We start from the raw sequence: 11,113 nt of genomic DNA, 5'->3' as shown, positions 1-11,113 counted from the left end.
ACAGGTTAAATCTCAAGAACGATCAAATGAGTATAGCACACGACAGTGGGAGCTGGGGAAGACACAGAACTCAACAGAACAAACCAGCAACTGAGGAAGATCAACACCGAACATCAACACAAAAAGCAACTGAGCCCCAGGTGTGTGTGTTTGATGCAGCTGGACCAAATGAAAGACTTGAAAAGTGAACTTATGCCAGGGGAATCCAGACTTTTTACAAAGAGGGCCAGATATGCTGAGGTGAAAATGTGTGAGGGCCAAACAACCAACAACCTGCATTATTTTAACCGCTCTAATAACATTAAAAGCAAATGGACTATTTGATGATTTTTTTTGCATTGGTATACTTTTCATTTCTTCACACAGAACAGAAATAAATCTAAATAATTTTTTCCCAAATTATTATGTATTTTGTACTTGAAGACTGAAATAAAAATAGAAATAAAATGAAGAAAAAGTCTGCCTGAGAGAAAAAAAGTTTTCATCAACACTGAATCTGAGTTCAGATGATAAACATTGTTTATTTTTGTATACGTTTTAGCATATCCTGTCAGGCGTCGCCACAGCGAACCAGCTATCACCAATCAAATAATGCAAATAAACATTTAGTTTAACAGAGTTCTACACAGGATGCCCTTATTGGCGCAGCGCTGTATTGCATCCTGACTGGAGATCGACACAGGGAGACCCAGACTAAGGCCATCTTGTGGCTACATAGCTGGGCAGTAACGCCCAATGACCCACACTGGATGAAGCTCATTACATCCTCTCGGATTCAAACCCTGATTTCCCACATGCCTGTCCTGCAGGCGGCCAACTGAGCCATCCAGCCGCTTCTTGCTACTTCTCAATGCAAATCTTGTGAACAGGAAAGTAACGCAAATAGTTATCTTATTCAGAAGTACAAAACACTCTGGTTTTGATCAGAGAAACAAATCTGTTCATTTCGTTAACAATCTTCATTTTAGAAATGAGCTTGAAAGTGTCACAGAAGAGTTCCCCAATATTGTTGCCAAAGGTTTAAAATGACTTACAATTTAATTTAGCCAATCACAATCAAGAAATAATTGTTTTTAGAAAGTGCTGGTGCCGCATATTGTTATTTTATGACAGGAATCCTGCAGGCAAAATTTTGAACACGAGCTGCGTTTTGCACATGGGCTGGACTTTGGACATGCTTTTGGACACAGAATATGTTTTATTTTTGTTTTTTTACGGTTTGGGTGACAGTTAATGTAACAGTTTTATCATAATCAAAGAGTGAAAGCTGCTTGTCCCCCTTTTTGAGGTCTGCATCATTACAGTTCATTTTGCCTTCAGAAGGAATTCAAATGAATCATCCAGTGAGCTTTTTGCTCCACAGCGAGTCTGGAGCAGATCGGATTTTCCACTTTCTGAGCAGTCGTCTGTAATGTCACTGACACCTCACCAAACCATCACTGTCAAAATGGTATTATCTGGCTCAATATTTTCCCATTGGCTTTTTCCCTGTCTGCAAAGGGAAGGAGGCATAACAAGAAAATGAGACAAGTGATGGAATAGTTCCCTTGTTAATTCACGCTGGCAAGAAGAAAAAAAAAACAAAGGTGAGGAAAGAGCTTCTTTTGCTCTTCTTTGACAGGAATGTGAAGCAGCTTCTCTGCAGGGGGTCGACTATAACAGCAATTCGATGCAGGAACATTACAGAGCAGCATGTGTAAATCTACAAGTATATCAGCAATCTGTAAATTAGGCTCAAATTCTGAACATGGAGGGACATTCAGTCTCATGGGAAAGTAGTTTGTGTATGTTTCAATTGTATACTTGTTTCTTAATTATAAAAAGTGACCAATTCCTGCCTCATAGAATGCTGAATCTAGGAGAATGGACATCATTTAGTGACTCTGTTACAAATTGCATGAAAAAGTGTTGGCTTTTTCCCCCCTCAAGCCTTCATTCACATGAAATATGCACCAAGCTTCAAATGTAGATGAAAGCTTTTCTGGAGATTAGTCACAGCCGTCACTAGTACTGTGTCATTTCATCATTTTTTATGAGTGTATGTGCAGTGTATATTCAAGCTCTGTGAAAATATTGGATTGAACTAGCACTTTGGGTTGCATTTCAGTGATGCACACTTGTTCTTTCAACTCCCTTTTCATTTACGTAGCGAGTGGGAACCCACTTTCTGTCGTCTGATGAAACTTCAGAGGAAAACGGTTTGGAGTTTCTGGGGAATCTGACTCCAAGAACATCACACATGCAAAACTCCAATCCTCAGTTAAGAAAAGAATTACAATTTTGAAATAAATTAAAGCAAAAGAATCGATAGCTTCGCATCTTGATTACAAACAACATTCTCTATGGATTCTTTACAAACATACGTCTTGTTGAACTGTTTGATGTCTATTAAGTTGAATGTGGTACACATTGTGTTTTTAGTCATTTGCCTGAAGAAATTATTTAAATGTGAACATAAAATCCATATCTTGTTTCATGGTACATTTAGCTGCAATTTGTTCATGTATTAAGATTTTTGAACTTTTTTTGGTTAATAATCCTTATGTCTGTTATGAACAAGTTTGTTGTTTATAAAATGCAATTTGTACAGATACAAATACTGCAATTATTACATTACACTGTTTTTTGGGGGTAAATCTTGTTTGTAAGGTGTTCAAGCTAGTGTTATTATCTGAATCAGAATAAACAGATGTCCATTTAACATCTGGAAGTATAGACTAACACTAGACACTAGACTGGATCCGTTTAAAAATCTGCACTTTTTTGTGATGCCATTTTTAAAATATGACTTAAACTTTGAATATGACTTACTGTAGATGTTTTCAATGAAAGGTTCTGATCCCATTCAGTATTAAATTACTGATGTCATCTAAATTATGTCAATATCAGTAACAATAACAATAAAAAATTTAAAAAATGTATATATATATTAGATATCTATATTATATATAATATCTATATTAGAGAATGAAAGGGCAAAGATCCTGTGGGAATTCCAGATCCAGACTGATAGAATGGTAATGGCGAACTAACCAGACATTGTAGTGGTGGACAAAGAACATATACATATATATATATATATATATATATATATATATATATATATATATATATATACACACACACACACAAGAAATCAGAAGCCCACTTCAGCCCAGCTCATATAGGTCAGTGAAAACATTGTCTGACATTAAACCAGTCTGTGGCCTGAAAAAGGCTGGAGACCAATGCAGTAGCCGACTAGTGGAGCAGATGAAGTCTGGTTCCATGAAGCAGTGAGATCCGGATCGGCCAAACAAAGTGGGTGAGTGACCTTTAAACAAGCTGAAACCATGACAGTCAGACCGTTTCGAATCAGAGGGGACCAATCCCTCAAAAGTATTGATATCTCACTCAGCTGTGACAGCTAGTTGAAGGCACAAAAGTGCAAGAAAATCAAAAATAACTTGGGATAACTTTCATCTGAAATAAAACAAAAAGGTCACCCAGAGAAATGTCCTATTAAAATTCCACAATCTCCCTCTCAGAGCTTTGTATCGTTTTGTTTTTTGTTTTTTTGTTGTATTTAATCAGACACACTTAAGTTTGATGAGTGTAAATGATATATAATAAAACATCCCTGTATGTATTTTTCTAAAGGAACATAGAAATTGCTGCTCTACAGCTCGCTGACACCTTTCTAAAGCCTGCTAAGCATCTAAATATTAATCAGATGATGCTGGTCTCCAGCAGTTTATGAAATTACCACCTTTTTTCTCACTGTGCATCAAAAAATATTATCTGATCCTAATGGGATTTCATGCCAGCAGGGCACATGAGAAAACATTCATTTTGAAATTGCAGCAGAGTGGGGTAATATAAACCCGCAGAGGTCGGGTGATCCATAGGACTCATAAACACACAGAGAAAATAAAAACGAGGGATGTGCTGCAGCGTCAAATGCAGGCAAAAACGTTACACTTTAACTATAACTGTGGTTGTTTTCTTGTAACACTTTCTATTCAAACTCTAAACTGAGTCTTTTTTAGGGTCATTTGAAAATGATTGTGCTAGGTTCCTGGCACTGCTTTTGAATTTTGCCAAACTGTCACACCACAGCCCGTTCCCAGGTGCAACCATATCAAGGCCTGCAGATGACAGCTACGTGTGAACTCCTTAATCCTCCAACTTTATTCTTCCCGGACTTCAATTGCTGTCGCTGTTGCCACTTCCCCCGCAACAACTGCCTGTGTAATGTTTTGCACACAACCCTAAAGAGGGCCCTGCGCTTCAAGAAACCTTTCCTTCAAAGGGATGCTGAACCCGCTTGATGATAAAACGCTGTTTTTAAGCCGACTCTTTGAAGAGCTGTACTGTACAGGAACTACACCGAAATCCGGCGCGCGCGCTGCCAGTGGAAACTTTCCAACGGACACGTGGTCATTTGTTTGAGCATTACAAATACAGGATAGCTGCGGTTAGAGAGAAACCTTCAGATCAATCCGAACCGGAAAGGGCATGGGGGTTTCATCCTATCTGAATAACAGAGTGTGTTGACCTTTTTAAATGGGTGAAAGATACACTAAGGTAAATAGTTGATTGCTTGCAGTTTCATGGCAATCTGTATTGATCCATGTTTCAAGGAAAGGTCGTGTGCTTGAGAGGTGATTGTTATTAGATAAGCAAGAATACAGAAAGTGAACTTTTCATTTTTTGTACCAAAAGACAGAGAGTGACATTCAGCTGTGCCTGAAACACAGTTTCAGACTTTATTCCCTTTTTCGTGCCATAGCTGTGCAGCGTGCAGCACACACAGCAGTTTGGCTTTGGCTGGACATCTGCTCTGAATCAGCAGCAGTTTTGTTCATAGCAGGTTATTTGCTAACAAGGGCCAGACTAATGTCTGCTAAATGACTAATTACTGCAGTCAGATGGAATGCAACCAGGAAGAGATAAATGGGCTTTCAGCTGTAAAGCTTTTAAGTTTATGAGGCCTCCTTACTTTCTTTTTCTTAAAGATTTCATTTTAGTTTCAAAATGGATGATTCTCCAAATAACAACCATCTGTCCTGTTCCTCCCTGCCCACTACTTCTTTTATTTTATCTTACTGTCAACCTGGAACTCAAAAAATCAAAGTAATATAATTAATTCAAAGTTCTCCTTTTACAAAAAACCTTTTTAAAAGAAAACGCTTTCACTATTTTGTGGCTTCCTGCTTAAAGACCAACTCCAGTCACACAGCCACTACGTACATTTTGCGTATATTGCGTATAGATGAAAATTTGGTCATAAATACCTGAAAAAAGGGAGGAAAGTGGTGGTCCTTATGAGAAATTTTCCCAAATGTCCCACAAACTACCTCCAAACCACATTGAAACCACAGAAGTACAAATAAACCACGTAAAGAACAAATAAATCAACGTACAAGCCAAATCTGTCCCAACGTCAACTACCGGTACATAATTGTTAAGTGATAGGTGCACTATACGCAAGAAGAAAGTTAGACATTGGTGGTACATGTGTGAAAAGTCTGTTAGACATACGTGAACACACATGAAACGGTAATGTAAAGCCAAAAATTGGCATATGCATCTTGCAAAAATCAAACAGAATTGCCTAAGATTATGTAAAAATTGAGTGTTAACTATGTAAAATACTGCGTAATTCTCAACCGACCATAAAAGTTTGAAGAGCTCAAAACAGGATTTACGTAAAGACCTGTCGGCCGAAACGCTCAACGGAAATCTTCTTCTTCCTTTACTTATGAATATGCCGTTTTTAGCCAAAATCAAAAATCCTGTGTTTTCAAGGACACATTTTCTGCAGAGCGGCAGTAGTTCATTAGAAATTCCTCTCTGAGTTGTGGGTGGGACTGCCGGTGAGAATTCTCTGTTTACAATCTCTCCTGCTAGCGCACAAGCGCCTTGTAACCCCAACCTAACATGACCGGTACAACAAACATGGTGAGCAGTGTTGGATCTATCCAGCCATACAGTTTTGATCCAGATGCCAGCTCATATGAGGAAAACAAAGACGTACATGGATCTATTTGTCTGGAAGTGGATGCATGATTGGAGCGGAGCAGGGAGCTTTTGGCCCGCCCTAAGTATTTTCTACGCAACAAAGATGATCCTTTTCAAACTGTATTTTTTCATCTGCTCCAGATTCACAGCAATTGCAATAAAGAAATACTTAGAAATGCAATTTTAAACTTAATTGTTTATAATTTATGTCCTTCATCATCAAAAAAATGCCTTAAGAACTTGATTAAATCACCAAAAACAGGAATTTCATTGTAGTGGGACTTTTAAGTGTGTGCATGATCCAAAGTAAAGCTCTGCATTCCTGCTTTTGTCAGCACTATAACAACTCAATCAGAATGCTTTCAAGTTTATGAAAACAAGACTTGAATAATATAGAGGCTCGTATGACTTAATGGAACTTTAATACCTGACCGGCTCCAAAACGATCAATTCAATGTGCAACCATCGGGACACATCATTCCTGAAATCATTTAGTGAGGGTCATGATTCAGATCAGATGCTTTACCAGACAAAAAAAAAGTCTTGAAAATTGAATAAATTATGCACTCATTGCATTTTGTGGCTTATAAATGTTTACTACATATGGAATATTGATTCAGACAAAGCATGACATAATGGGCCTCTGTGCTGCAAAAAAGTGGGCTGCGTTTTCCTCTCACTATAATGTCTCCGTGCTGCTCAGGCTTTGCCACTAAGATAGATGGCAGCCATCAAACATTGATGAATGCCATTCTCTGCTTTGCTTCGTCAGTGATTTGCATCTCTGTCCTGGCACTGATTTCCCACATTAGCTCCTACATAGGGAATTCAAACATGTCCATTAAATTATTTGTCTGGGAGCCAGTTCGTTCATTTAAAAAAAGAAAAAAAAACTCTGTTTCAAGCAGGCAAGCATTACACACTGAACACACAAAGATACCCGCGCTCGTGCAGGAACATGTCGTTATAAAAACACAGCTCGGGCTGAGCTTCTGAACATGTCCTGGGGGCAGATTTTTTTTGCCAGCAAAGCACTTTAGCAATTTTTTACCTGCAAGTCTCACGTCTCACACAGCCGATCTCATGCCTGTCAGAGAACGAATCAAATTCAGCAAAACAGGAGGCAAGCGCAAACTGCATTTCGAGAATGGGGGAATGTTCAAATAATGGCATAAATACGTCGTCAATCACAGGTGGAGTAACAATAAGAAAAACTGTGAGCAAATGCACCTCCTACTGATTTTAGAGAGGGCAACAATATGGTTAAGCAGCCCAGTGACAAGTTTATCTTCGTCAGTCACTGTTTGCCACAGTGAGCTCTAAATGTCAAGGGCAGCCTGTCAACCTACACAAAAGTGGGACTGATTTGACCCTTGTGCTATCTTATATGACCCCACCCTTACATCGACGTGTTCTCCCTACCATGACAAAGGTGGATAAAGGTGGAAAGATTTCATTTAATCCATGGACACCAGTGAAGATCACAAATCATTGAAGAAAAAAGGTTCAGAGCACTGTCTAGTGCAGGGGTCGGCAACCCATGGCTCCGGAGCCACATGTGGCTCTTTCATCCATCTGTTGTGGCTCCCTGTGACTTTGGAAAATAATGAGTATTTTATAATAATTAAATTTTATTTTAGTTTGTTTATTTTTCATGGCATTTCAAAGGCGCTGATGGCTCCGTTCGAAGCGCGAGCCACGTAAAAAACAGCTTCGTAATGAGCTCGTATTTAACGGGCGAGACCTGCAGAGCTGATAGGCGGGGCGGCTTCAATAAACACTCCGATCTTCTGCCGGGAACTTGACGTGCCGTGGGGCAGAGACTGATGACAGACTGAGAGTTCGCGCCAGCGTTGCCAGATAGAGTCACAGTTTTCCAGCCGAAAAGTCATCTGAAAACCGCCAGACCCAGCCAAAAACCACCCAACACAGCTTTTGTTGATGTTTTTTTTTCGTACTGGACTGATAAAATAAAAGATTTTTCTAAATAAAATATAGTTCAGACTAATAATAAAATGTGTACAATATTGAATATTTCTTCAGCCTTCTTCCATTCATTTGCTTAACCCGCTCTATCCCCGCTATAACCTGCGTCCGGCTCTTTCATCCTTGTGCTGCGCTGGAGCGCCCCGACTTCCGTATTTTGCACTCTCTGTGTAGGACACACTGAGGAGCGCGGGGGGAAACCAACTCTCAGCTGCAGAGGATGTAAACAGGTGAACAGGCAGAGAGGAAAAGCAGGTGGAGAGGCGGAGGAGGGGCTTTGGCTTCAAACTCTGTCAGAGAGATGGAAACACGGGCGTCAGATTCAGACGCAGCTTTCCCTGCGGGAGTTGAAGCAGAGACTTTCCCTGGGATGATTTTATAAACCCAAACATGGAAACATGATTACCAAGTAGAACTCTTCAAAATAACAAACCTGATCTCTCCACATTCTCAGTTTCTACCATGCATTGATAAACACATCGCTCCATGCAGCGATCAGACCAGAACCAGTAGCTCCTCCCACAAGCGGCCGCGGTATCAACCTTTCAAGAACATAATGTGCATTTGCAGCGACGTATGCTTCAGACGATGTCCGATTGGCCAATCTACATGTCAATCAAGTCCCGTACTTCTCAGTGAGGACGTTGGTGGATTTTAAAGAAGTACTTTTTTTTTTTTTATCTTTTCTGGCCCACGATCTACACACATGTCCTTGAAGATCGACGTAATGAGCACCTTTGATATAATATATACATAACATAAATATAAATATATACAAAACGGGTTGTGGCTCTGGGTGCTTTCTTTTTTATTAGGGGCGGTCCCAAATGGCTCTTTGAGTAAAAAAGGTTGCCGACCCCTGGTCTAGTGGGTCTAGATGACCCAACTCCCAACGTTAAAGTGCCTAGGATAGCACAAGGGTTGCAGATGTCCTATTCCTTAACACCGACCCTTGCTGTCTGCTAATTATAAAACATTTGAAATGACTCCAATACACAAAAAGGTTTCTTTAGAGTAGAGCAAATGTTATTGTTTGCATGAGAAGTTGTTTTGCTGGTTATTTTAGAGAGAAATGCGCTAGAATGTCATGTTACATCAAAATGTGGGGGGAAACAAACACATTTTTTTTAAAAGACTAACCCCATCCCAAGACCACTGCTATGAACATGTCTTTGATGCCACATCATACGGTGGCCCTGAAGTGCAAATCACATAAACAAATCACTCAACACAACATATCTTTAAAAAAAAAAAATTACATGGTAAAAATCAAAACAAACGTTCAGAAACTAAAACACAAACAATCTAAAAAGATGAACATAATATAAAGGAAACATTTGTAAAAAAAAGAGTAATTTCCTAAAGTCAAAATGAAAAGTTAAAAAATGAAACAAATAAGAAACCAGAAACAGTAGGTACTATGGGACATCACTGATTGGATGATGACGTTTGTCCACTTTTTCAATTGAAATACATTTTCATGGCAATGTCTTACGGCAAAGGACATTGCTTCTGGCCACAGCCACCGCAAATGTTTTATGATTGTTCAATCAACTTATTACCAAAGTCTAGGCAAAACATCTTTCTGCTTCTCCCTTCTTCAAAACGCAAACGTCATCATTCAATCAGAGAGTTTATTATTTTGTTTTGATTTTTTTAATTTCTTTTGATTTATGGAAATTACTTTTGTTTTCCGGGGTGTTTTTTTTTTTTTTTTTTTTGATTTTGTTTTCTGGAATTTTTCTTTGATTTTTAAATTTTAATCCTTTTTTTTTTTTTTTGCCTTTTTAATTTTAATTTTGATCTTTAATATGTTTTTTGCTTTAAATATTTTGTTGATGTGATTGGCACCTCAGGGCCACCGTTGCATCATCATAATTATTGTCATTACTGTTTCTGAAAATAAAAAAAGTAAAAACTAAAAAAGTATTTTAAGTATTTAGTAAGTATTTAAGTCCCTTCTCTACTTCTGTGCCGGTCCCAAGCCCGGTTGTTTTGAGAGGGTTGCGTCAGGAAGGGCATCCGGCGTAAAACATTGCCAAGTTTACCATGCGACTCGTTCGCTGTGGCGACCCCTGATGGGAAAACCCGAAAGGGAAACATCAACAGTAAGTATTTAAGTAAATAAAAATAGAGAGTCCCCTTCAAACCACTGTAAGGTCAGCATCTGGATGCTACTCCATTCTAGGATCTTCTGATTTTAAACTAGAACTTTTCTTTCTTCTAAATTCAAGTCTGATTGCAACTTCAATTACATCCTATTTAGCATGAGAAGTATTTTTTAAAAAGCACTGCAGTGCTCATTCATCCCTGTAGTTTTGCACTGGGACTATAGCAGGATGGAAAAAAAGTACTCCCAGCAGTGAATTCTTTGTGATCAAAAATTTACAATGGGCATGATGAGAGAGTTTGAAATTAGGAATAGAAGGGTTCATGAATAAATAGACCATTTGGGGGCCTTAATTCTTTTTTTTAGTGATAGCACTTTAAGGTTAAGCTATAAAAACAAAGCTACAAACAGGCAAAGGACAAAAGCAGAGTGAAGGATGTTAACAAATAACCTATAAAAGGAACAGCAAATGTCATCTTGGGTCAAGGTCAAAGATTTAGAAGGGACAGAGCTAAATCATATAAAGATGAGGGGGAATACTGTATGCTTTTGAACAAAAAAAAGAGCAAACTAATGCTTAACAAAACATTTCTCATAAGTTTCCAGCTTCAACTAACATTTGGTTTTCCAGTAGTCAGACGGAGACCTGGAAAGTTCTCTCACATTAGTGATATTTGGAGAAACATTGGGGATCATTTGGAGAAGCTTAAACTGAGCTGGAGTTGTGTCCATTTTCCTGGAAGGTTCTGAATTAAACTGATCTTCTTTTCCCCAGATGAAGGTTGTGTCTTTTACCAGCAGGAAGGTGGTTTGTACAACACTACTGACTCCGTCAATGTGGGAAAAGACCAGGATCAAGACTGCAGTGATCAGGCCAGTTTCCAGACCTAAAATCCACAAAAATCCTTTCAAATTTGCCAGAGAAGATGGACGATAATAAGCCATCTAACAGGTGCTGGAATTCGTGGTAAAAATGAAGTAAAGCAAGAGTCATGACAATAAGAAAGGATTGCA

The sequence above is a fragment of the Oryzias latipes genome, chromosome 1 (assembly GCF_053564925.1).
Source record: "Oryzias latipes strain Hd-rR chromosome 1, Olatipes_Hd-rR_3.1".
Classification (NCBI taxonomy): domain Eukaryota; kingdom Metazoa; phylum Chordata; class Actinopteri; order Beloniformes; family Adrianichthyidae; genus Oryzias; species Oryzias latipes.
The sequence above is the reverse complement of the archived record's forward strand: the minus strand, read 5'-3'. Positions refer to the sequence as shown.